At 46.6% G+C, this 23,696-nt stretch overlaps 1 long non-coding RNA gene across 3 annotated transcripts; it reads right to left on the reverse strand.

Moving 5' to 3' along the window:
- Window positions 1-1,657: 1,657 nt before the first annotated feature.
- On the reverse strand, window positions 1,658-21,198 carry LOC142415836 (uncharacterized). Of its 3 annotated transcripts, none has more exons than XR_012777552.1 (5): window positions 21,147-21,198; window positions 20,958-21,058; window positions 11,181-11,242; window positions 9,707-10,812; window positions 1,658-4,689 (listed from the first exon to the last, which is right to left on the reverse strand). It is a non-coding gene; the product is annotated as an uncharacterized LOC142415836 (long non-coding RNA). The 3 variants fall into 3 exon arrangements; XR_012777550.1 differs by having other exon boundaries at window positions 1,658-2,207; window positions 3,618-10,812; XR_012777549.1 differs by having other exon boundaries at window positions 1,658-10,812.
- Window positions 21,199-23,696: the final 2,498 nt, after the last annotated feature.

Below are 23,696 nucleotides of genomic sequence, written 5' to 3' on the forward strand. Positions count from 1 at the left end.
TAATGGAGAACTGCTAATTGGTGGAAGAAGCTGAGCAGGGTGGTGTGTTGTTGGAAGAACTTCTCTGAGGCCTTGGGAGGGAGAAAGAAGCCAAGAACAAAGGATCTGTGCAGTGTCAGGCAGGGCCTGGAACGGGAGGAATTTCTATTTCTCCTGTTCTTGGCTTATTTACAAAGATTCCCAAAACTCCTGTAATGAACGGATGAGCAGGATGAGCAATGCTTCATTCCTGGCCCCAGAGCACAGTCCCAGCAGCCAAGGGAGAGGTTTGTTACAGTCAACAAAACCCAGCAGTGTGTGGGAAAAGGAGCTTTTCTGCTGCAGCTCCAAACGTTGCCTCCAGCTCTACCTTTGCAGGGACCCAAGCCAGACCCCCAGCTTGGGGGAGGCTGAGGCTGTGGGGACCACAGCTCGAGGTCTGTGAATTCCTCTGACTCCCACCACTTTTGAAGTGGAAAGGACAGGCTGTGGTTGTAAGACAGAGCTCCGGGAAAGAGCAGGGAGGGAAAATGCCATGCCCCTTCTACCTGGAAGCTTTTGAGCTCATGTCTGAATCACTTCTCTGTTCAGTAGAGCATCTCCATGCTTCAAGACACTTCCAGCATCTCTCCCCCTCCTTCCCTGCCTTTCTCAGCTTCCTTGGAGTTCAGAGGGTATTGAGATGTCCTGGAGGTCAAAGAGAAGGTGTGCCCCCACTAGAGATGGTAAGAAATGCTCTCCTGCCCCAATCAATAGGCTCATTCCTGAGGAGAGGCTCCCGAGCCAAGCAGACACCACGTGTTTGGGAGAGCTGTCAACAGGAATGAAAAGAAGGGAGAGAAGGAAGAGGCACGTGTTGTACCCGCTGGCGCTGACTAAACCCTGAGGCTTTGTTTGTTTGGTCTCTCCAGCCCTCATAAAAGTCAAATGAGCTTTTTAGCTCAGAGCCTGTGGGGGAATGGAGGGCTGGGATAAGTGCAGCAGCGTGGGCCATCACCTCCTGCATCTCCCTATCTGGGGGGCCCAAGGGAGCCATTTCAAGTCCTTTGGTCTTACAGGAATACCTTGGTCTGGAGCTCCTTCTCCTGCAAGTTTCTTCTTCTAGGAGCAATTCAGTAAGGCCATACAAAAGGTGGCCAAAACCTAAATGTCCCAGGGGGTTGCGGAGAGTGCTGAACTTCTGAAGGGCTCAGCTTGAAGCTGAGCAGGGACCGAGAATCGACAGAGAGAGGAAGGCAGGCTCACCAGATCCTTTCATCTCACCCTTCCCTCCACCTCCCCACTGAGATGTCAGGCGGGACCAAAGGGCTGCCCAAGACGAGGAGCATTTCAGAGCGACGAGGCAGAGAGCACAAATGCTCCCAAACCCCGTTCCTCCAGCCTGGGAACTACCATGGTAGCAGCCAAAGCAGCAATTTCCCCGGTCAGGAGGAAGGGAAGGAGTGAGGAGCGCTTCGCAGGGAAGTGTAAAGGGAAATCCTATTTCACAAGGGCCCAGTGAGTCCTGCTTGTACCAAGTGACAGACCTGACAGCAGCATTTAGTGACAAAACACAAACAGTGTCTCGCGGGTACAAAACAACAGCGGGGACTCAGCGATCTCTGCCCCAGCGGGTATTTGGATGCTGAGAGACAGTTCCCAGGTAACACGTGGGGCTTTTTATTTGAAAACTGCTCCTTTTATTATTATCTTTCCTCCCACTGCAAAAGGCAAAGAGAAAAGAGACAGGGAGAGGGAGAGTCGTTTGACAAGCTGAAAACTTTTATGGGGGAAAAAAATTAATAAGTGGGAAAAAAATGAATAAGTGGGGGGGAGAATTAAAAGTACAAGTCACTTTGTAAAGAAGGAAAAACAAAGTCAAAAGGCTCAGGGCTGAGTCAGTGTGTTGCAGGGTTCGTGAGGGAGACTCTCACTTTTGGAAAGCAGTAATCCGAAGGGCTCTGTGCGTGTGCGTAAAGTTATTGACTGACTGCATTACATCCACTTATCCCCCATTAAGCAGCAGGCTTCAGTTTGATCCCAAACAGCAAGGAATTAGAGTAACTCTACCCTGCGTTTCTAGAAAGGTTTCCATCTCCGAGGAATCCAAAGTGCTTCAGCAGCTCTCCGGGGAATGCAGGACTGACATCCAGACGCTTCTGGGGTGGAGGCTGGCAGTGGGACAGGCTGCTGTGTACAGCGGTGATGGGAGGGAAACCCTTGTACTTCTGTAAAAAGCTATAGGATCTCTATTATGCAAGCAGAGTAGAAAAGGGTTAGCTTCCAAGGACAAAGAATATAATTAGCCTATCTCAGAACAAGTAGCGATTCCTCCTCTGCTAAGCTTCTCCCAGTTCAGCTTCAAACAAATCATCTCTCCTCTCTGCTCTGCTGCCTGTGTCTCTGTATACAAGAACCAGACAAGTCTTAAAGTCTGGAAGGGACAAGCAGCTATAGGTCTCCATATAGGTACAGAAAATTTTCAGTGGTAGAGCTGACTTAGAAAGTTTTTGTTCCTTTCTGCCCCCACTTCAGTTTTCCACCCCCTCAGCTGTACTGATGCAAGTGCTTGTGGATCTGTGGGGAAATCAGACCACAGAAATGATCTATTTTTTTTTAAAAAATCCTTCTTTGTTTTTTTTAAGACACATTCACTTGCATCACTCCAGCAGAACAGGTTCCTTGCAGCCCCCAGTCTCAGAGCAGCACAAAGTTTGATGAAAAGGTGGGAAGAAGCTCCCAGGGGTGAGAGGGAAGGGAAGGGGACCTCAGGGTTCCTCCGCCAACTCCCACTACCCTGAGGTCCTCTACTACAGAGCCACCGTGATCCATTACCCTGCTGACCCTTGCAGCTCTGCCAAGACAGCTCCATCCAGATGTCCCTGCAGCTGGCACGAGGGGACACTTACTCTCTCTTGTTTCAAAGATGCTTTGCTTTGTGTCTCTGGCTTCACTGCCATGCCCCAGCTGACTGCCAGTACGGCAAAGCCGCTTTGTAACAGATACTGCTGAAACTACGGCTTGTCATGGAGCTAAAGACCGGGGCAGCTCTAAAGGAAGAGGAAGATGCAGCTCTGTCCAGGGGAAACTGAGTCAACTGAAAGTGCAGGGTTTCCAGGTCATCCTAGACCTCTAGGGCAGAATTGGGGAAAGACCTTGAAGGAATGGATGAAATCAGAGCATTTAACCACTGCTGTGACGGTAGCCATGGAGGTCCCAGCACCGGCACAGTTTATGCCTTAGCTGCCTCCTCTCACAATATAGCTGGGAGGCTGCACTTCTGCCGCAACATATAGCAGTGGTCCTCGACTACATCGCTTCTGTCCTGCACTGCTCCCCATGTCCTCCAGTTGGGAGCTGGGAATGATTAGGTTTGTTGCCTTGAAAATAGCTGGTGTCCCAATGCCAACTAGTCAAACAGGGAGCTGTCAAACTTCCCTGTACACCCCGCTGCACTCTCCAGACAGTGCATCTGAGAGGCACCTTGTTTATGGGCTTGACACTGGGTATGACTTAACCAGCTTTGACAGGGGTGATCCTATTTATAGGAGGAACTCCTAATGCCTCTCATTCAATGTCATATTTGGGAAAAAGTAAAAAATGAAACAGAAATGACCCCTGAGTTTCTACATTCAGTAATGGAAATTTCAGCTGCTGACCTGGCCAGGATGGGCAGCATTGAGCCAGTTTCCTCAAGGTCACCCAGAAGTTCACATCACAGTCCAACTTCCCCTCTTTGAATGTCCTTCCCTTCTTGGCTTGGCACTCCTGATGCATTTCAAGTCTGGAACCCCTGCATTTTGGAGCCTCCCAGAAGTTCCGCCCCGGCTCAGCTCAGTCCATAAGGATGGGCATGTGAGGAGCTGAAGGAGAGGTGCTACTGTCATAGATTACCACTCAGGAGTTGCACAAATGCTTTGCTAAACACCCCTGAACACAGGTCAAGCGGAGGAACATCCAACCAACTACTTTTATTCCCCCATACACACCAAAGACTTCAGCAGAGATCTGCAAATGAGTCTTTTTTTTTCCTTGGGTTTTCCTAGCATCTGAAAGGATGGCTGGCCACCCAGTTGGCCACCAGTGCTAGCCCTTTCAAAGGCCTACGGTCAACTCCTGCCTCACAGGGCAGTATCCAGAACCCACCGACGGTGCGTTGCTCTGTGCTGAGCCGTGCCAGGAGACAGCACGCGTGCAAGGCATCTTGAGCTCCAGGCGGCTAGGATGAGTCAGAGCCAGTCGCCTTTTTCCCTGCGGTGCAATTGTATCGGGCCCTGACAGCATCAGCTGGCTTTTATCACTGCTCCACATCAGAGCTGTCAGTCCTGAAGACAATGGAAGGTGTGTGGAGGGGGAGGAATTGAGCATCTCTGTGCTCCGATGGCTTCGCAGAATGATGCCAAAGTGGCGAGCAAAGAGTTTTTGATTAGCAGCCTGCTGCCGCAAGAGGATTAGCGAGGACGTCAGTGACTGTGGCAGCACTGAAATTAAAAAGCAATACTTCTTGAGCTTCCTCTGCTACTGTTTTGTGGGGAAGAGCTTGACTGATGGTGATGAGAGTTCTGGAGGGCACGTAACCACTGGAAGTTTCACCCATGCTCGTGGCCCCCCCGGATGGAGAGCATCTGCCTTCAGATCTACTGGCTCCAGTGGGGTCTGCAAAGGATTCGAGTCACCTCCTCAGCGCAAACTCATCTTCCCCTGCACATAACTTCTCAAACTCACGTGTTGCTGTGGCAGTGACAAAGAAAGAGAAAGAAAAGAGAGTTGAAAAGCAAGGTCCAGGGGCATTTAGTGAGCAGACAGAAAGCCTCAAGTGAATGAAAAGATCAAATCTTGCCAGCTGAGCTCTCTGCTGAGGGGGGGTGCGTGTGTTTGTGCCTCCTTCAGGCATATCACGGAGTCTCCTGTCCCCCAGGCTTGCTGGGAAGATCACCCACGTGGATTCTCAAACCGCCCCTCGTGTGCGTTGTCCTGTGCCTCTCCCTCGCGCTCGGGGGTAGCTTCCTGTGAACGCCCACGGAGTGATTTGTTCTCTCCCTGCACATCCCTGACGAGATGCCGATGGAAAGGCTGCCAGCAGCTAGGCAGCTGGTGGGCAATGCCCAGGGTCTATTTGACCATCAGCTCTGCCTTGTTTCATTGCTTCTCAGCAGACCTGCACCTGCCTGTTGTCCCCATCTTGCACTTACACACTGAAGTCCCTCCAGCAGAGAAATCAGCTTTTTATTCTATTTGTAAAGCACAGAACACAAGGACTTTGATGCCATCTAGATACTACGTTTATCCTCCTAAAACCAGAGGTAGGGAAAGCGTTGTTATGTTGATTATTTTCCAGATACAGAAGTTATGTTCAAGGCAGGGTAAGTGATTTGATAAAGGTCTCGGGAAATCCATGAACACTGTCAGAACAGGGTCCATTTCTCCTAGATCTCAAACCAATACCTGAAGCATGAGTCCATCCTTCCCTTCAGAAAGGACTTAGAACAAGCCTGTTTCCCTAAAGTGCTGAGGCATTATGTAAAATAAATTGGCTTGGTCTGTGCAGGGCCAGGTACAATGGGTTTCTAAATTAAACCCTTCTAAATGGAAATGGTAAGACAGGTGTGAGAGAAGATACCTACAGGCTGGAAAGCTTAATCAGAAATGAAAGTTGCTGAATGGGCCAGACACAGTCATTTTAGCAAGAATCGCACGGTGTTGCTGCAAAACAGCAACAAAATGGTGGTGGTTTTAACAATCCCAGGCAGCCCGCTCCGCTCACGTTACAGAAGTACTCAGGCACTGTGTCACTATGTTCCTGTGGGCTGCTGCAGTGACAGAAGCAGCCAACTGTCCTAGGGCCCTGTATGGTCCTGACCCATGGCTTTCCATCCAGTTCCCACAGGTAAAATGCCCTGTGATGGTTGAGTGGCATTTCATCTCCACAGTATTCCTCTAGAAGTGACACATGGGGGAAAGAACACATTCAGCATCAGGACAAAAGCTTCAAAATAAGCAGAAAGAGAGGAAGTTTAAAAATTAATCAGAATTCGAAATGCTGTCAAGTTTCTCCTCCTCCTTCCCTATGCGGACACACAGCCATCACCAAAGATTAGAACTGATCGACTGACCAGGTCAGGGCAGAGAAAATGTGATAATAATGCAGTTTTACAGTAATCGGAGCAGAGTAAGAAAAATCGTAGTGCCCAGCATCCTGTGGAATGAACAGGTACCATATATTCATCACGTGCTGTGCTGGGACCAGGCTAGCTGAACGTAAGGTCTCAAGCACAGGACAGTCAGAATACAGGTTTGACTCCCCTTGATAGGACCACGCAAAGCCAAACCTGACCAGCTTTCAGAGCATGGCGTTAGACTCTCCTAGAAGACAATTTACAGATCTTTTCCTCCACCCCCCTTCCGCTGTAGCTAGTTCCTGTTCCCTTGCTAAGAAAAGTTTGGTTGTCTTCTCCTTTTTCTGGCTGAATCTTTCCACAGCAGTTAGCTGCCATGGTGATAGAAGTTACAGAAATTAGTAAGAAGAAGAGTCATAATTAACAATTGACTGACAGTCCCATCTGACCTGAGACAGTAGCTGAAAGCTGCCTCCCACTTCAATCTGCTTGCCACAAAACAGCCAGGAACATGCAGATTTGCTAGCCAAGGTGGTTTGGCTATTTGGCTACATTCCTTCAGTGGCTGTCCTCAGCTGATTTGGTGCTCAGAGCATCAGTGAGGATGTGTCACCATTGCCCTCTTCTGGATTGTCAACCAGGTCTGCTCCAAAGCTTGGGAGATGTCACCGTCTAGTGATGGCAGCATGTGGTGACTCCAAGGGGACTGTTTCGTAGGTGACCACTGGTACCTCATGCAGGTGCTTTGCACTATTTCATTCAAAGACCTTCAAGTTCTTCCACATTTCTCCTTCCAGCACGGTGACTACACTGCAGTGCAGATTTACAGCAGATAGTGGATTCAAATGTATGGAGAAAGTAGACAACCTTTACCTCTAAATATATGGCTAATTCAAGATCTTTGTGAATGTGTACCACTGCTAGCCAAAAGGTTGGTGGTTCAAAACCTCCTGGGAACAGGGGGATTTCAGGTTCAAATGAAAGGAGATGTGTGGTTAAGCTGAGGAACTCCTTGCCACAGGATGCTGAAAAGGCTAAAAATGTATATGAACATTTTCTTGGGGAGTCTCTGGAAAAGTTTGTGGAAGAGAAATCCACTGAGGGTTACTAATTACGTAGAACTTCTAACCATTTATATAAGTTAAATTTCCAAATAAAATACACATTTATGGAAGAAAAGTCTTCCTAGTCCTTCCTAGGCACCCTCTTTGGGGCTATATATAAGACAGGATACTGAATCAGCCCTTTGCTGACCCAGTATAAGCACATTTCTGTTGTTATGAATATGGAAAAGCACACAGATCTAATCAGGGGTTAGGCCCTCAGCTTCTGCCTCAAGGTTTTATTCAGCTTGAGGCAGGCGGGGACTCAGTAATTGCTTAGTGACACACTTGGGGCCTGGCCCACCATCAAGCTCTTGAGATCTGGTGTTTTTGTAATGCACAAAATTATGCAGAAACTGCACTGTTTTATATGGGGAAGAAAATTAGCTAGACTCAATGAAGCACATTACTTATGGATTGAGCAAGGCAATTTTTCACACTCAGCTGGAAAGTATTTCTCCACTTGTCTGTTTGCTGGAGTACGTGCAATATGGTAACAAGGAGCACCAAACCTAACTGACACTGGAAATTATGGGGCTGTTGTCAGCATCCAAGGACTGCAAATAGGCAGAAAATAGGAAACTGGTGAGGAGTTTCAGCAGCTTGACCCAGCTCCGTAATGGACTTTAGCATCAAGAGCAGGTTGATGACAGCTGTTAATCCCTTCCAGCACAACCCAGCCTTCCTCTCAGCTCTGCCTGTGTTCCCTACTGTTTGAATAATGTATCTCCCAAACAGGGAAAAAATGGGAGTGGGCACCTCCCCTTTTACCCAGCATGGGGGAAAGGAAAGATGGGGGGAATGGTGAGCCCCTGACAGCAGGGGAGAAGTAGAATGATGGGTGAGAGAGGCAGGCGATGCACGGAGTGTCTGGCACATGGAAGGAGAATGGTGGATCCTGGAGGAATAGGGACTAGTGGGGACATAGTAGGAGGGCACATATATTCCTGAGCCAAGGATATAGGGGAAAGGATGGCACACAGACCTGTTGGTTCAAGGGATGGATCACAGGGATGTAGGGTGTCTCTGAGATTGATCTGGCAGACTGGGACTATCCAGAAAGGTAAGAATGGAAAGCAAAGTACCCCTAGTCCAATGCAGTCAGCCCCAGCATGGAGCCCTAGGTCTGAACAGTGGGCCAGAACGGGCAAACCCACAGCTGGGGCATATCAACATCATCTCCAGTGGGTCTCTGCCAAATGAAGACCCAGACACTGTACTGCAGAGGTCTAGAGAAGAACATGTGAGACGGAGCTGTTATCTGTCATTTTCAACAGTGATAAATGGGATACAGTACAAGTAGCGCACAACACACATAAAAGATCCTCTTTAGGATCTGGATGATAGAGTGCCTGGCAGACGGATCAGGGACTAAAAGTCAGGATTCCTGACCCCTGTTTAAACTTTGGCACTTGAAAATGTACATTGGACAAAAGACACACTCTGCTCCAGTTCCCTGCTTTCCAGCAATGACCGCAGTCATTGCCTGCCCTAGTGAAACAGCATTCTCCATTCATGTTTGGGGAGCTCCTGGATAGCAGAAACTGTGGAATTGCAAAGCATTATCTCTTCAGCATCCTGCAAGAGCATACCAGCAACATTTAACCTCCCCTCAAATCCGGTGGCAGGTCACAGCGATTGGCGGGTCTCGCATGTGTGTGACTGTGAGTCACCCAGTATTACTGATCTTCGTATTAATCTATTGTTGTAAATGACTTGGAGCTGCCTACAGACAATCCTTCAGAATACGGAACAATGGAGAACCTGCACATCTGAAGAAAGCCTCCTCTGCATGGCAACTTATTGCCATCGTAACCAGCATAAACAAGAGCAATTAAGACAATTTCAGAGCATCACCTCCTCCCTCTGGGGTCTTAATGAGAGCACGCTCAGAAGGGGGCTGGAGCAGAAGCAAGCAAGGGCTGGGAGTTAACTTGTGTGGGAAAAGAAGGGTAGGAGAGTTTTAAATTCAGAGGGCTGCTTCCTCTCCACCCCATAGCGTAATGCAAAGGGCAAGGAGGGAGAGCAATTCAATCAACTCTGTGGTAGATAGGAAAGGCTCAGAGAAGAAGAGCTTTGCTGCTGCCTAAGCCTCACACCAGGTGTCAGGACACTGCAGAAGTTTTTGCTGACATACCCAGGTAACCAGAAGTAGCTAGAATGGGTGAGTGAAACGGGCATCACTCAGAAGTATAACAGGGTTCAGAGCCATAGCTCTTGGTAGAAAACAGGGTTGGATTGGATCGATGGCCTTTTAGAAGCAAAGTGTTAAGGAAGAAGCTCTTCTAAAGATGATGATTATCTATCCCAGAAAATAAAGATAAGCCTCAACACGGTGCTGTTGGATTAGTATATAGGTTGTTTGCACATGCTCCTTAAAGCTTTGCTATATGCTAGTGATCTACGAGCACTCAGATGACTGAAAAGCTGTTTGTGGGTGGCTATGCAGTGAGGAGAGAAAGAAAATTGGGAAGCGCTCCTATGAGGAAACTGCCAGGAAATAAGAGCTTACGTATTAGAGGGACTGACCTGTATAAATACTCCAGGGAAGGAAGGGAGACAGCTCCTATCAGCTTGGTGATAACACCTCTTCTTTTGGCAATCTGGTCCCTTGGCGATGGAGAAGAAATGGATGGGGCTACAGAGCAGAGCTTTTGTTAAGGTTTTCATATGATCTGCAGGAACTATATGATTTTCAGTCAACTCCTCAGATTTAAGGCAGAAGTCAGAAACTAGGTTCCTGCATTGTCACAGTGTATAAATAGCCCTGATGGAAGCATAACAGGAGCTCAGTTAAGTTTTACCCAGTACAGCAAATGATGTATCATAGACTCAAATATTTTTATTAAAAAGCTATAGGATTTTATCCAGCTACTCTTGCAACAAGCTCACTAGCTTCTGTATAATGTGTGTATAATGACAGCTGCCCATGCTTCAGGTGGATCACAAAACTCACCCTAGAGCCAAAATGGTTCTTTCCATTCTCTGGAGAGACAATCTTTTCCTTTTAACTTGAAATTTGCTATCACAGATTTGATTGTCTGCTTAAAAAAAAAGGAAGAAAAGTGGCACATTAACTTGCAGAGAGAAGAGAGGAGCTAAATCTGAGACCTCTTATCTGAATCTTCTCGATGCCTAAGTGCTGGATAATTGGAATTGCTGTCTGAGCCATAAACACTGTTTTGCTCAGATGTTGCTAGCCTCATATTGTCTTCTCCTTTCTGCTTTTCTAGCACAGCAAAACCCTGGTTCTAGGATCTCAGAAGATACATGAAATCTGACCTTCAATGGAGAGAGATCCTACAGAAACTTCCTATAAGCCAGCAGGAGATAAGTGCTTTGCAAAATGAGACACCCACTTTATCTGGAGTCAGGAGCTGTTCAGAAGCAAAGCGTCACTCAGCCAAGCCACGTGGACCAACTTTCCCTTAGCTAAGACTTTTGACAACCATAGCTCAAACCCTCCCAGCCAAAGGACTTCCTATCATCAGGTGGGTCTTTAGGAGGTATGTGTGAAACAGTCATGTTGTTCTTAATAGCAGTTCAGGAAACTGGGGCTATCTGCTGTGGTCCTCCTTGACTTGTGCTGGTTCTGCGTGCATCAGATTGGCTGGGTGTGCAGAGCTCGGGTCCACCTGCAAAAATATATATGACTGTATAAAGAGGAATAACTATTAGTGGTTGCTGATATTCAAGACAAGACAGCTTTCCCCACGGGTATCTTGTTTAGGTACTGCCTGGAGGGGAACTAGTGAGCACTCAGCAATTCTGAACATCAGCTTACATATTTAGGAACCTCATGTCAAATGCCTTCTAAAAAATAGCAAAAAGGCCATTTGACAGAGAAAAATGAGATGTGAACAGCTGAACCTGTTCTCTACCACTGACTCACCAAGGGACATGGAGTAAGTCACCTTATTTCTCCATGATTCAAATACTCCTTTGTAAAATGAGGCCAACAGAAAAGCAGGTACAGCATTTTCTGTAGTGCCCTGGTTTGTACCTGCTGATGGGTGTGTCTGGGTGGGCTGGGTTGCACAGGAGTTTTCAGTTCAGAAGAAAGGCCTGTGGAGAGACATCAGTGTTTGTTAACTCATGCTTTATAATGTTCTGACATCTGGAAGGGCAGAGCAGAATCATTATTGTTAGGATGATGACCACTGTTTCCCTTATTAAGAGGAAATTAAAAATAGGAAGTAGTTATAATTATCATTTTGGACACCATTCCAGTGGCATCATTCTCAACACGCTGTCGGGATTATAATGTAATAGCAAAGTGAATGTCATCCTACAAGTCCTTTTTTCACTGCAGCACAAGTGTGAGCCAGTAAGATCCCTGCTATCTCCTTCCCCGACATCCAGCCGTGCATTTCCCAATATGGCTAGCTCCCTCTTTCCAAGGTCCATTGTAACATTAACAAAAGCAGCCAAGTGGTATTGTTAACATCCAAATGATGGAAGGGGACACAGAAAAAAAAAAAACCAGCATCTCTAGAGATGAAAACAATCATCTTGCACCATTTCGGAGGGGAAGAGAAGAATTTCCCAGATAAAGATTTATCACCGTCCCCGTCACCTGCTCTAAGGCGAAGTGCTGTTGCCCGTTCCAAGCTCACCGCTTACGTTCACTGCTCCATGCAAGGAAGAGAGAACCCACCTTTGGAAACTGCTAACCTTTTTCTGCATGGAAAACCAAATGAACGCACTTTGTTTGGGAAAGGCTTGCGCTGGGATTCATACTAAGCCATCGTCAACGTGACAGACCTTGTTATTGACTTGGAGCCAAATCTTGAGGTCCTTGCCTGAAGGATCAGAAGGATTTGACCCCAGGACTGTTATTAGCCTTGACATCACCAGCTCCTGACATGGGATAGTTTTCCAGTGAACTTGCTTGAGAATGTTTAGAAATGTCAAGTGGCCGAGCCACGAGGACACAAGAACGAGAAGGTGTCAAATTCGCCCAATTGAACGGGAGAATTTCAGTCCTCCCCCTTGCTCTCGTTGGCGATGGCAGCGCTGCTGACAACGTATGTCAGAGTTACACTGCATTATCAGTCCTCCTCTCAGCCCAGGCATCCTTTGTCAGCACAGTCAATGTGTGAGATCCCTGCTAAGTGAGAGCAATGGGATCCCTACATAGACTCAGAGACCCGCAAGAGCACTTTTTCAGCACCGATTGTATTGCGGTGGATGGAGCTTGTACCAAACCTGTTTAAGCAGAGGATGGACGTTGTGTAAGCTGTACATGATCCTACAAGTTCTGGTTGTGGTGTGGTAGTATTTTCCTGAAGGGTACCTGGTGTCACGTCACACCAACTGACAGCTTTGAGGGTGGGGAAGGAGAAGGGCAGAGAAGACTAAAGAAGCCAGATAGCTGTAGGCACTGATGTACAGCTCTTGAGGTGCAGCAATCCCCATACGTTTACTCTTACTTCATAGAAGCAAGACTTCTGTGTTTGAACTCTAGCGGAGGAAAGGCTGTGTGTTTGTTAGAACTTCTGGCCAAACTCCTTCTCCAAGCTGGGAACAGCTACTGCAGTCTCTCTAATACTTGCAGAACAACTCAGCTCACCACGGTTTAAACCAAACTTCTCAACAACTTTTTCCATTCTCCATTGTCTCCACTGTGTTCAGTGCTGCCAACTTTCCTTGGATACATCCACAGCCTGAATTATACAGTAAATCTTACGGCTGTGCTCATGGATTCAAGCCACCATTCTGGTTGCTGACACTAGTCAATGTCTAACAGGATCTATCATTCATGCCTCCAAAAGACTTATACCATCAAGATGCCGTTATCGAGTGATACCCACATTGTTTCATGCAGCTAAAATCAGTTCCACTAACAAAAATGATAATGGGTCAGAATCCGTATCAATCATATATCCACCCATCTACCTTGCCATCTCTCCACAATTTCCTTAATCCTTGAGAGCACCACTTGCTAGTGTGCTGCAGGAACTCATCCAAAATGCTTTAAGATCCCTAAATTAATCATGGAGGATTCACCTTCCTTTCCATCAGGGAAAATAAAAGCTTGAAATTCAAGGGGAGGGCTGAAATCTACTCGGCTGATTGGCTAGAGGATGCCTTCTCGCCCACACGTCCTGCTCGGTAACATTTCCAAATATTTTTGAGCAAGCTGAAAACAATTGTGTTGGAGGGGCAGAGAGGGCCTGCTAATACCCTATCGGTTTCACATTCTTAGGAGAGTTCCCAGCCCACCGATATGTCGTCCTATATCAGGCAATGAGCCTTCAGCTGGAAACTTTACCCTGGCTCTACCTATTGTCCAATGTTTTCCTTCCTGCCAGATGATTGGAATCGCACCAGTTGTTAATTTTACACCTGCTGTTTGTGAATATCCCTGGGTGACCTTTCCGACAACAGCTAGCACAGGGGATTTCTTGGTGGAGAGATGCACATACATGCATGCAGGAGCAGATAGAATGGGAACAGGAAGGGGCCTCCCGATGAATGATGAGGGATTAAAATAGCTCTTGCTGGGGCCATAGTGGGATACTGGACAGCAGGAATGATGAAGCGGATGTTTAAAACAGAGTGAAGTGTTGATCTAAGCACAGAGGGCAAAATAGTGTTATCAGATCCCTTCCTCTTTCCAGCTCTCTCCTTGTGCCCAGTTGGCTGAGCAATGCCACCTCCAGAGCTTCTTACAAAAGAAGAATGTCTCCATGAGATGCTGAAGCCAAGGTCTGGAAAGTCAGAACATTTTTTTCATTTGGGAATCTGAAAGGAATATCTGCCCTATGGCCCCATTCATCTCTTCCTTCCCTTGGTGTAACTGACCTTAATGCCATCTCTGGAAGGTATTAATCACCCCAAGAGGGATGTGTCAGTACAGCATGAACAGGAAAAGCCATTGGCTTCGCAGTCCTGAATTCTAGCTGGTCTGAGGAAGTCACAGGTGCTCAGATATCACTGTGACCAGCTTTAATAGTCAGATTAGCTTAAACAGATCTAGCCCACATTAGAACTGCTGCATTAAGAGCACTCTGGTTATTAAAAATGATTTATGGGGCCAGAGATGGATCAGAGGAGAAAGTGGCCATGGGCTGTAGCCAGGTCACCTCGACATTTCCTACAGCAAGCTGGTACTTGGCTGTAGAAAGTGGAGTTAATATACGTGTAGGAGCAGGAGATGGTACATTTCCCTCTGAGGGCATACTGAATATTGGATAAATATCTCAACACAGTGGTGGATGTCTACTGAGTAGCAGCAGATGTTCGGGGACAGGCAAGCCTGACCCTTGCGGAGGAGAAATCACTGATGTGGGTATCAACACGATTCTGTGTGTACACTGCTCAGTCACAGGCCTCCATCCTTCCTGGCACAGCAGTGATCAGTGTGCCAAGCAATCCCTCTCCCAGAGATCTCAACTCAGCACAATACACCCTTTTACCAGAGAACGGCTCCAGCTCAAGAACCGATTCTGTTCAGAGATGACAGGGCAAATCTCGCTGTTTGCAAAACTCCTCTGCCCTCTAACCTGGCCAAGCACAACTCACAGGGAAAAAGCTTTCTCAGATCTGAACTGCAGGTCCAAACCAAGCTGGAAGAGCCTGGGGCAGCAGCCCCCAACTCCTGTAACTTGTCACAGTAACAGGGTGAGGGGACCCCACGCTGTTCAGGATGCCATCTTGCATGTGAGGCTCTCACAGCATCTAAGGTAATGATCAACCCCACGATATCTTGTGCAAAATGGGAACTCTGAGAGTTGGCCACTTCCCAAACTGAAGAACAATATTCTGACAATCTAAACTCCCGCTGTAGTTTTTACCCCAGAAGACATTGCTCACATCTTCTCCTGACCAAGTGTGGAAGACAGGACTGTTTCTGCAGAAAGCCTGTCTGGAAGCGCCAGGTGAATATTCTCAACAGGCATGTGACATGCCTCTCAGAAGAAAGGATGTCTCTGACTAATCATTTTGCTATGGTGTTCTTGTGATTCCTTCTTCTGAGACTTTCAGGCCAGCAAGCCACCACTTTCTAAATACTCTTGGCCAGAAACTCACTCAAATGCATGGACAGCTGCAAACAGTATGATGCATCGTGGGCAGCATTGGAAGGGGTCTCAGTGTCACGTATCTCCAAACCCCTGGAAACCAGGGGAACAATAGTTGTTATCCCAAAAAAACAATCCCCCAGCTAAGTGAAACCCATCTTTGAAGATCAGGGATGGCAGATGAGCTTCTCTCTGCAGCCTCACAGACATGCTAACAGCCATCTGCATCTCTGGATTCAGTCCTGTCCTTGGCCAACTCAGTTTAGAAAAGGTTTTGTTTTTCTTGGGCTGGTTTTGTTTACAGCCGCTTGACCGAGGCAGAGAGTTCACCAGCAGCTGAATGCAACCCAGGCTCTCTCAAGTGTAAGTTCTCCAGTGAAACATCTGGTTACAAGGCAAGGTCAAACGGGCCTGAAATGGGAGAGGGCCACAGGCTCTCTCCACAGAGATGCAGCCAGCTGGGAAAAGAACAGGCTTTTCTGGGTATGTTTGAGCTTTTGGCTGGGAAAAGGAAAAAGAAAAAGAGAGAAAGAAACAGATACTGCAAAAAAGTCAGGGATCAAGAGGCTGGTTCTTTTATTGGCTAAAAATCAAGACCACCCTAGTTGCCACATGAATTGCTGAGTCTTATTTAGCAGGAATTCTAGTTGCTCCCAAATAGACTGAAGGTCTCTTCAAGTCCCTCATTTATATGTATTTACCAGTGCGTATATATGAATTTCTCTATTCCCCACTATCCTGGAATTACCTCAGATACATATCTCAGGCAGAAGACCTTCTTCCCACTCTGTTCTTTCTATTATCTACCTCTTACATTGCTCTAGAGCTGGAAGGATAAAGACAGACCTGACCTCCAGCATACTGCAAACCTTGATCTCATAAGTTCCTTTAGGACAAGGACCACCCAGTTGCTCTGTGTTTGTACAGCACCTAGCACCACTGGTGCCCAAGTCAATGTCTGGTTGCAATAACGACACAAATAACAGCATTGTTCTTGAATGGCGCGAGAGCTGCTGAGAACCAAAGAAACCATTCCAGGAAGCCTAAAGAATAAATCTTTCCACGCAGCCCCAGGGAATGTTAGCAGCAATCTAACATTTAGGATTTCCTTGTTTTTAAAAAAAGCCTCATTCCTCTGAACAAGAATCAGGAGAACCCTCATGTGAACTGAATGACCAACCAAGCACAGAGAACACCTACCAAGAGAGAAAGCTTATCATGGAGACACAGCAGGAACTGTTTGGTGAAGTGGGATTGATTCATCGACAACCAAAAAATAGCAGAAAGGACTAAATTCACTTTATGGTGTTTCTACAGCATAAGCTGAGCAGCCGTAATAACATTAATCCTTAGTACCTGATTTTCAGAGAGAAACAGGTGAAGAACAATTGTCTGAGCATGGGACCAAGCACTATTTCTGAGCTCTGATGCTTCCTCTTTAGGGAAGATGGGAAGATGCTTCCTCTTCCCTCCCTTTAGGGACCTTCACTAAATCTCTCAACCTTTTTGTGCTTGAGCATCTTTCTCTAAAAGGATAAGGACAATAGCAGTCGCTCACCTACTTCACCGGGTAATGAATGATTCAGATAGCTCTCATCGACCTCTTCAAGTCCTGTACACAATTTCCGATGTGTCATGCAGCAGTTTGCATCAGCCAGAAAGCTATCATCTCTTAATGGGACTGAGTTTCAAGGGTGACGGACAGGGCAAAGCCTGTGGAAGGACCTGGCCTCTGAAACTTTTTCCTCTGGCATCTCTGTCCAAGCTGGGACTGGTTTGCAGAAGGATCCACTTTCCTGTGGAGGGAAGTAGGGAGGGGGAACAGCTTGCGCCGAGTGTGTGACTGCCATTGCACCGTGTTGTGCTGGAATCTGGACGTCAGGGGCAGAAGCATCTTTTGAGGCACAGCACATCAGCTGCTGCCTTCATGCACCAGAAATAAAGGACTCCAAACCCGAACCTGGAAGCCAACCAAAATACCAGAAGACCGTCGTGCTTCTCATGTGCATAATCGGATGCCTAATTTGCACGCACTGCTTGTGTATCTTAATCCCAGCTTTCCAGAGGATGCTGTCCCATCCGTGATCCCATCAGCAGATGGACTACATCTGCCCAAATGAAAGCCACAGTTTTACCCTACTCAGATTTTTCCCATGAAACTGCTGGATGCAGCTGTTATCCAGGCCCTTGCCTTATGCAGTCTTTGGTCTGAATGCGGAGATTTTCTTTCACAAGCTCGTTACCATTTCAGTCGCCCTGCAGGCTGCCTGGACATGAGCAAGCTCTGATCTGGGAGTCACTGTGCTCCAAAGAACACAATCAGCACTTCCGAGCACATGTACCGGGTAATGTTTGCCTGGCTTGGAGCACAGATCCTGTGCAAAACCCTACACAGACTAGCCAGTTATTAATAACAGTCTATAAGGGGCACATCTGGATTGGGACTTTACTCAGACATGTTTGAGAGTGCAAATGCAAGCCATTTCTCACTTGAACACAAACCTCACCTTCAAAAACTTCTTTGCAAAAAGCCAACCACGTGACTTTGCAATTTTCTGCACCCCTCATCCTGTAAGTAGGATCCAATGAAAAGAGATGTTTGCTCTGACCCTCCGGTATCTGCAGATAGTATTGGAGGGATGAAAAGGAACCTGGTCCCATGCTTTTCCCAGAAAGTCTGAGGGACAACCCAAGACATATATTCCATCCCCTAAATAACAAGCAATAACAAGAACACAGAGAATCCTGTGTACACGGGAACACAGAGAAGAACACAGAGAACACCCTTATTCCTGAATTAGTGCCTCCCAAAACTGAGCCAGTGGCATTAGGAAAAGGTTTATTTGCAAGCCCACAGACTTAGACTTACTAGGAGAAACTGAATAATTTAAGGGTAGGTAAATCCGATTTAGAGCACTAAGTTGGAGCACATGTTGGAACCCATTGTAGAAACTGGGCTTGAGAAGCAACATAGTAAAATGCTGATTCATCCTCACCCCTTTCCTTCTCTTCTGTCTTTTGTCTCACAATGGGGAAGAGTCCCTCTAGAAAATCTCATCTTGTATCTTTCGGCTGTTATAAAATAACCTTGCAGCTGCCTACCCCAAACCTACATGTGAGTGCATTAAGAGCGGAGTTTTGTCATAACATAAAGGGTCAAACAGTTCCCCTCTCCCTCTATTTATTTACCTCCTGGTATGGGGATTCAGGTCATTCCCATCCTCTCCTGGGCAAAAGGGCTTCTTTGCTTGTTGAAGTTGTACCAAAGTAGCCAGCAAAGTTTGGCGAGGCTTCCCTTCTCTCTGCTGCCAGGAGGAAGTGAACTGCACTGACCGAGAAACTGTCTGGGACTTGGGCATTTTTCTTCCTCTTCCTTTAAGCAGAAGTGTTTTGATTACGCTAGTAAGACCAGTCATTTTGTCTGGCACTCTTTAACTTTGTTCTTGTTACTTGAAACATCCTTTCCTACATAACATCAGAACCTGCTGCCTCCCTCTACCTAAGCAACAGAGACGCTCCTGTGCAGTCGGATCTGGTATCAGCTGGGGAGCAGCAATGAACCCATCCATCCCCACTTCTCTGCAAAGAGCTCCTGCTGCCCTCTGGTCTTGGGAGGTGACATCCTCCACACTGCATCCCAGCTGGGAAAGGTCCCTGCCCCACTCCCCGTGGCTCTCATTTAGGAAGCACCATCCCTGAGCCCCTGAGCTGAGAACAGGGAGTCCTGTGGGTACACCTCCGTCGCCTGCCTGTACCAATGGTTTAAGGGTGCTGACTGAAAGCATCCGCTGTGGCTGGGCAGCTGTCCAAGCACGTTGAAGGCAAGCTCAGTTGCGCTTCCATGGGCTAGGATCACACTGCTGCATCGCCAACCCTTAGATTGCACTGGGCAAAATCCTGAACCAGGGAAATGGTCCTTAAGGCTTGTTCCCTCTCTAGTTATTCACAGCAGGGATAAGTAAGGCCTCATCTATAATCACCTAAAAACATCACATGATTCATACTCTCACAGTACAACAGCTGAGCACGCTGCAGGATACACAGCAACATACATTGGTGATGCACCATTACACACTTTCCCATTGCAAGCCCTGTTGAAATGCTGCCATCAAATTATTTCAACTGATCAAAGTAGGAAAAAAATAGAATATTAAAGCCCCAGATAACAAATTAATAAGAATAAAAGCATGTAGGTGAGAATTAAGAAGGCATTAACATTCTGATGGCATCTGCTGCCTAAATTAAACTACAGGGAAAAAAATGAGTTCAGCTGACGCTCAGGATCAGGACAAATAGTTCTCAAATGGAAATTACAGTTTTGAAAATTATGCACCAAAAAAGGATCCAATTTAGGACATTTCTGATTTGTGAAGTTCTTTCTCCAGGTGGGGATCTCAGGCTTGACTGGAGGGCTGGCAACATGACTGGCAAGATGCTGGAGTTGCTCAGTGCCTGCATCCCGCAGCAGGACCAAACTGGCCCATAGCTGAGCGGGGCCAGTGTCTTGTCACCTCTCTGGTCCCTCTGGGGCTCTGTCCCCTTTTGGAACTGGACCATATGGATATGGTGTGTAAAGTGTGTTTCATTCATGCAGACACCAACACGGAAAAGGAGGAGGAATTAGGCCTGGATTTTCAAAGGAGGTCAGTGTTAAATTATGTGGATAACTGCATCCGTAATTTACATGAGCAGTTACTGTGACAACTAATAGTGAACGTCATAAGTAGCCAGTTGAGCATGTAATGACCTGAGTTATATGCACCATCATGTCTCTTTGGCACACCAAATTAGGTGTGCATACACATTTTGCATGCCCCAAAGGACTTCTACCTCAGCAAAGAGCCTTAATTTCACAGCACAAGCCTGATCTCAGCAGCCTAGCACAGCACAGACAGTTTATGCAATGCAAAGAGCTGGCACAAACTCCGTGGCCCAGGTCGGAATGGATCCTCAGACAGCTAATTAATTTTTACTGCTCCTTTGTGAACTGTAAATTACCCTTCATTTCCTAGATTTCTGTCCCATTTTTCGCCTGCCTTTCTCTAGTGAAGCAGTAAAAAGGGAAAAGTGCCAATAATGGGCTCTCGTTGTGATAAAAGCAGCCACGACTCGCTCATACTTTGAACAATGCTCTGCTTATGACCAGAATACAAAGGCAATTGGGTTTCAAGAAACTGTCTAGAGATAACGACTTTTCCTGGAGATGGGAGGATATGAGGAATATTTTAAAAAAACAGGGGAAGGGGTGAGTGTCTTTTTTTGCAGGACAAACACAACAAGTTCCTCGCTTGCAGAGGGTTAAAACCAAGATAAATAATCTTCACTTAGAGACCAAGTTCATCAGTATTGCCTGCACAAGAGCAGAGGGAAACTGCTTACAATGCTGAACCGCTAACAGCCTCCCCTTCTCACTCAGACAGGAAAGAAGAGCCTCTCTCCGAGAAAGAGTGACCTTCAGACCACACACACACACCAGAGTCTTTAGAGAGCAGCCCCCGAGCAAATGGTGCCAGAGCAAGGATGGGCGGCTTTTTTTCAGTACTGCCGTGACCCTGTTCAAAGACTAAAGCTGCAGATTCTGTTGAATCCAGATAGCAATATCCTGCCAAGGAAAGACCTACTAGTATATACAAACCTGCCAAAGACATGGTTCCAGTGTATATCCTTTGCTGATGCCACTGTTATCCAAACCTGTTACCTTCAGCCACACACCTATCAGAGGCAGAAGTAGCTGTAGGGAAGAGATCGTAACACACCTGAGATGAACTTTGCACAGGCTCTGCTGAAATTCAGGACAGCTTCAGCACGGTGAGAACCACTTCACCCTTGTGTCAGGACACCAGTATTTGCATTAAATCTGTGAATAAAAAAAAGGTATTACTGGAATTTTCATGTGGTTGAATCTACCAAATGCCCCTTGAAAGGCCACGGCCACAAGAACATACAGAAGATCTCTGGGTCCATGCTGTTGGGATGCTGCAGGAATGAGAACACAGCATTGCTGGGGTGCCTTTATGGGGCCTACAGCATATTAGATACTTACATTGCAAAACACCACATTCCTCAGCTCTGACGGAGCCTCTTTTATCTCAGCTGCAGATTCCTGAGTCAAAATCGCTGCCAGATGACTGTGCACAGTGAGTTAATGGCCACAAAACCTGAGCTTCTCTTGCCTCAAGTCATTTACCCGTAGCATCAATGACGTTATCATGTTCAGCCCATATTTACTACAGCTACAAACTGATTCAGGGAAACCTGGAGTACAGGATTAATCATTACTCTTGGGATGTTGAAAATGGATACCAGAACGGACTTCCAAATTAGGTATCTAAAAGTCCTGCATCTCCCAGGAGAGCCCCATTACATCTCCCTACTCGTTCTAATGGAATCTACAGCATGTGAGCACGGCTTTGCCTCACACAAGCCCTCCCTGCATAATTAGCCCCAGCTCAGATTGCTGCTTTCTGTAATGGCTGGAGAACCACTTTCTTCAGGCTACTGAGATGTAAAGAGGAAATGTTTATTGCAAAATGCAAGTCAACCACAGCTAGTGGGTCTGGGCCATGGTGGAGGGATACAGAAATGGCTTCTTCTTCTTTTTTTTGCCTCAGAAATAGAACTCACTAAAAATAGCAGTTCCTCAGGAACAAGACTGCCTGAAAATAGCTGTTTCTCAGGAGCAGGGCTGGCTGCTTCTGAAAGAAGTAGCTATTAATGTATAATTGTCCCTGAGGCTGGTTTCTGAGAAAATGCTGTACATACAGAGGGCTGTAAAGAGATATGTTCACAGGCAGGAAACATAGGCACCCCTCTCGTGTCAGAGGTCCTGTAAACTCCAATAGCTCACGTAAGTGCATTTCGTTCACTAATCTTCAGCACAGTTAGATCCATCACAGCACTGGGAGGTATTTTCCTCTGTACTGGTTAAAGCAGCACTCTGGGATGCTCTTATTATCTAGACCAGTAAATGACAAAGCCTCCATCAGATCTAAGCTACACTGGTTCTTCTCCTAGGGCTGAGAAAGCCTTGCAAGCTAGAGCCAGCTTTGAAACTCCAGCACTCTCTTTCCACAAAAGATCCAAGAACTTTGTTGAATTGCAGGTTGTGCAATCTACTTCCAATTTCCTGCTCTACTCAGCACTTAGAGTTTTCTCACGCAGATGCTACAGGGCAATAAATCTTCTGGAGAATGGCCCTACATTTCTCCCACTATGGTGTTGCCTTATAATGAGGAAAGACAAATTGCTTGTGAGATTGGTTGATTGGTTGGTTATTCCCTAAAATGTCTCACTCATCCCTCTCATCTCACCATGGGTTCAACAGCTCATTTCTTGTGTCTTCTTTTTCCTTCCTGGCACAGCCAGCCAATATCTGCACAGAGGCCATTCTCCTCCTCTTCTTCTCCCCTTAAGGAAAACTCCAGCTGGCCAAAAGGAGCAGAGATTATAAAAGGCCCAGAAAAGGCAAATTTTGCAAAGCAGCAGTCTTAAGGAAACGGTAGTGCAGATGAAGTACAGGGGGCTCTGACTGATTGCTGCCACCAGTTCAGTCTCACAACACCAGTGCCAGAAACCGTAGTAGCCTCTGCTGAGAGCATCCTTGAATCCCAAAGGCTGGCTAGGACTGGGTTGTGTCATCACTGGATGGAAATCTATAGACTGCTTCTTCCAGGCTCTGCTTTAAGTGCTTCTTCAAGTCGTATCTCTCCTCTGTTCACCGGTGATCTGACGCCTCAGCATTCCATTAACAGCAGAAGCAGCTTTCTGGAGGAAATGTAAGGCTGAAGTCCTAGCCACCGAGTAGCCCAAGGCAGGTCTTTTAGCTCATGAAATTACTCTCTTTTTTCCTGACCAAATTCCAGCAAAAGAAATGGCACTCTGCTTGCAATTACAGTAGGCTGAAATTTTCATTATGGAAACTACCTTTAGTTCTGTGAGTAGGCTTACACTGTGGTGTGCAACAAAGACAGACATTCCCAGACTTCATTTTAACCTCCTTTGCTTAGGAGGGAGTACCAGAGAAGCTGCAGCCAGGCTGATTTCACATACCCACAGCTGTGGGAAACTTGTAAAACACAAAATATATGGTGCCAGAACTCTGGTGCCTGACATGGCCAGGCAAAACTAGAGCAGGTATACATACCTCTGCCACACAGACATGACATCTAACCACGCTGTTAACTGATCTTTCCCTTCCCTATTGCTAAGTGGTATTGTTATATAATGTAAACCGCATACATAAAGGGAAAGATCTATAATATACAGATATATACATATACTCCTTGCCTTTTTATTTTGTTGAAGTTTTGAAAAACGCCTTGGGACCCTCAAATCAAATAGCCCATGAAAGACAGAGTGCTTGGCAACATTTCTGTTTGATAGCAGCAGGGTGAGGATTTTGTGCAGCTCAGATCGGTTTGATTAAACAAGCATTTTGTTGCAGCCGTCATACAGTGCTCATTAAAAAATACTCTACATTTGTGTAGCATTTATCA

This window comes from Mycteria americana, chromosome 12, assembly GCF_035582795.1.
Source record: "Mycteria americana isolate JAX WOST 10 ecotype Jacksonville Zoo and Gardens chromosome 12, USCA_MyAme_1.0, whole genome shotgun sequence".
NCBI lineage: Eukaryota > Metazoa > Chordata > Aves > Ciconiiformes > Ciconiidae > Mycteria > Mycteria americana.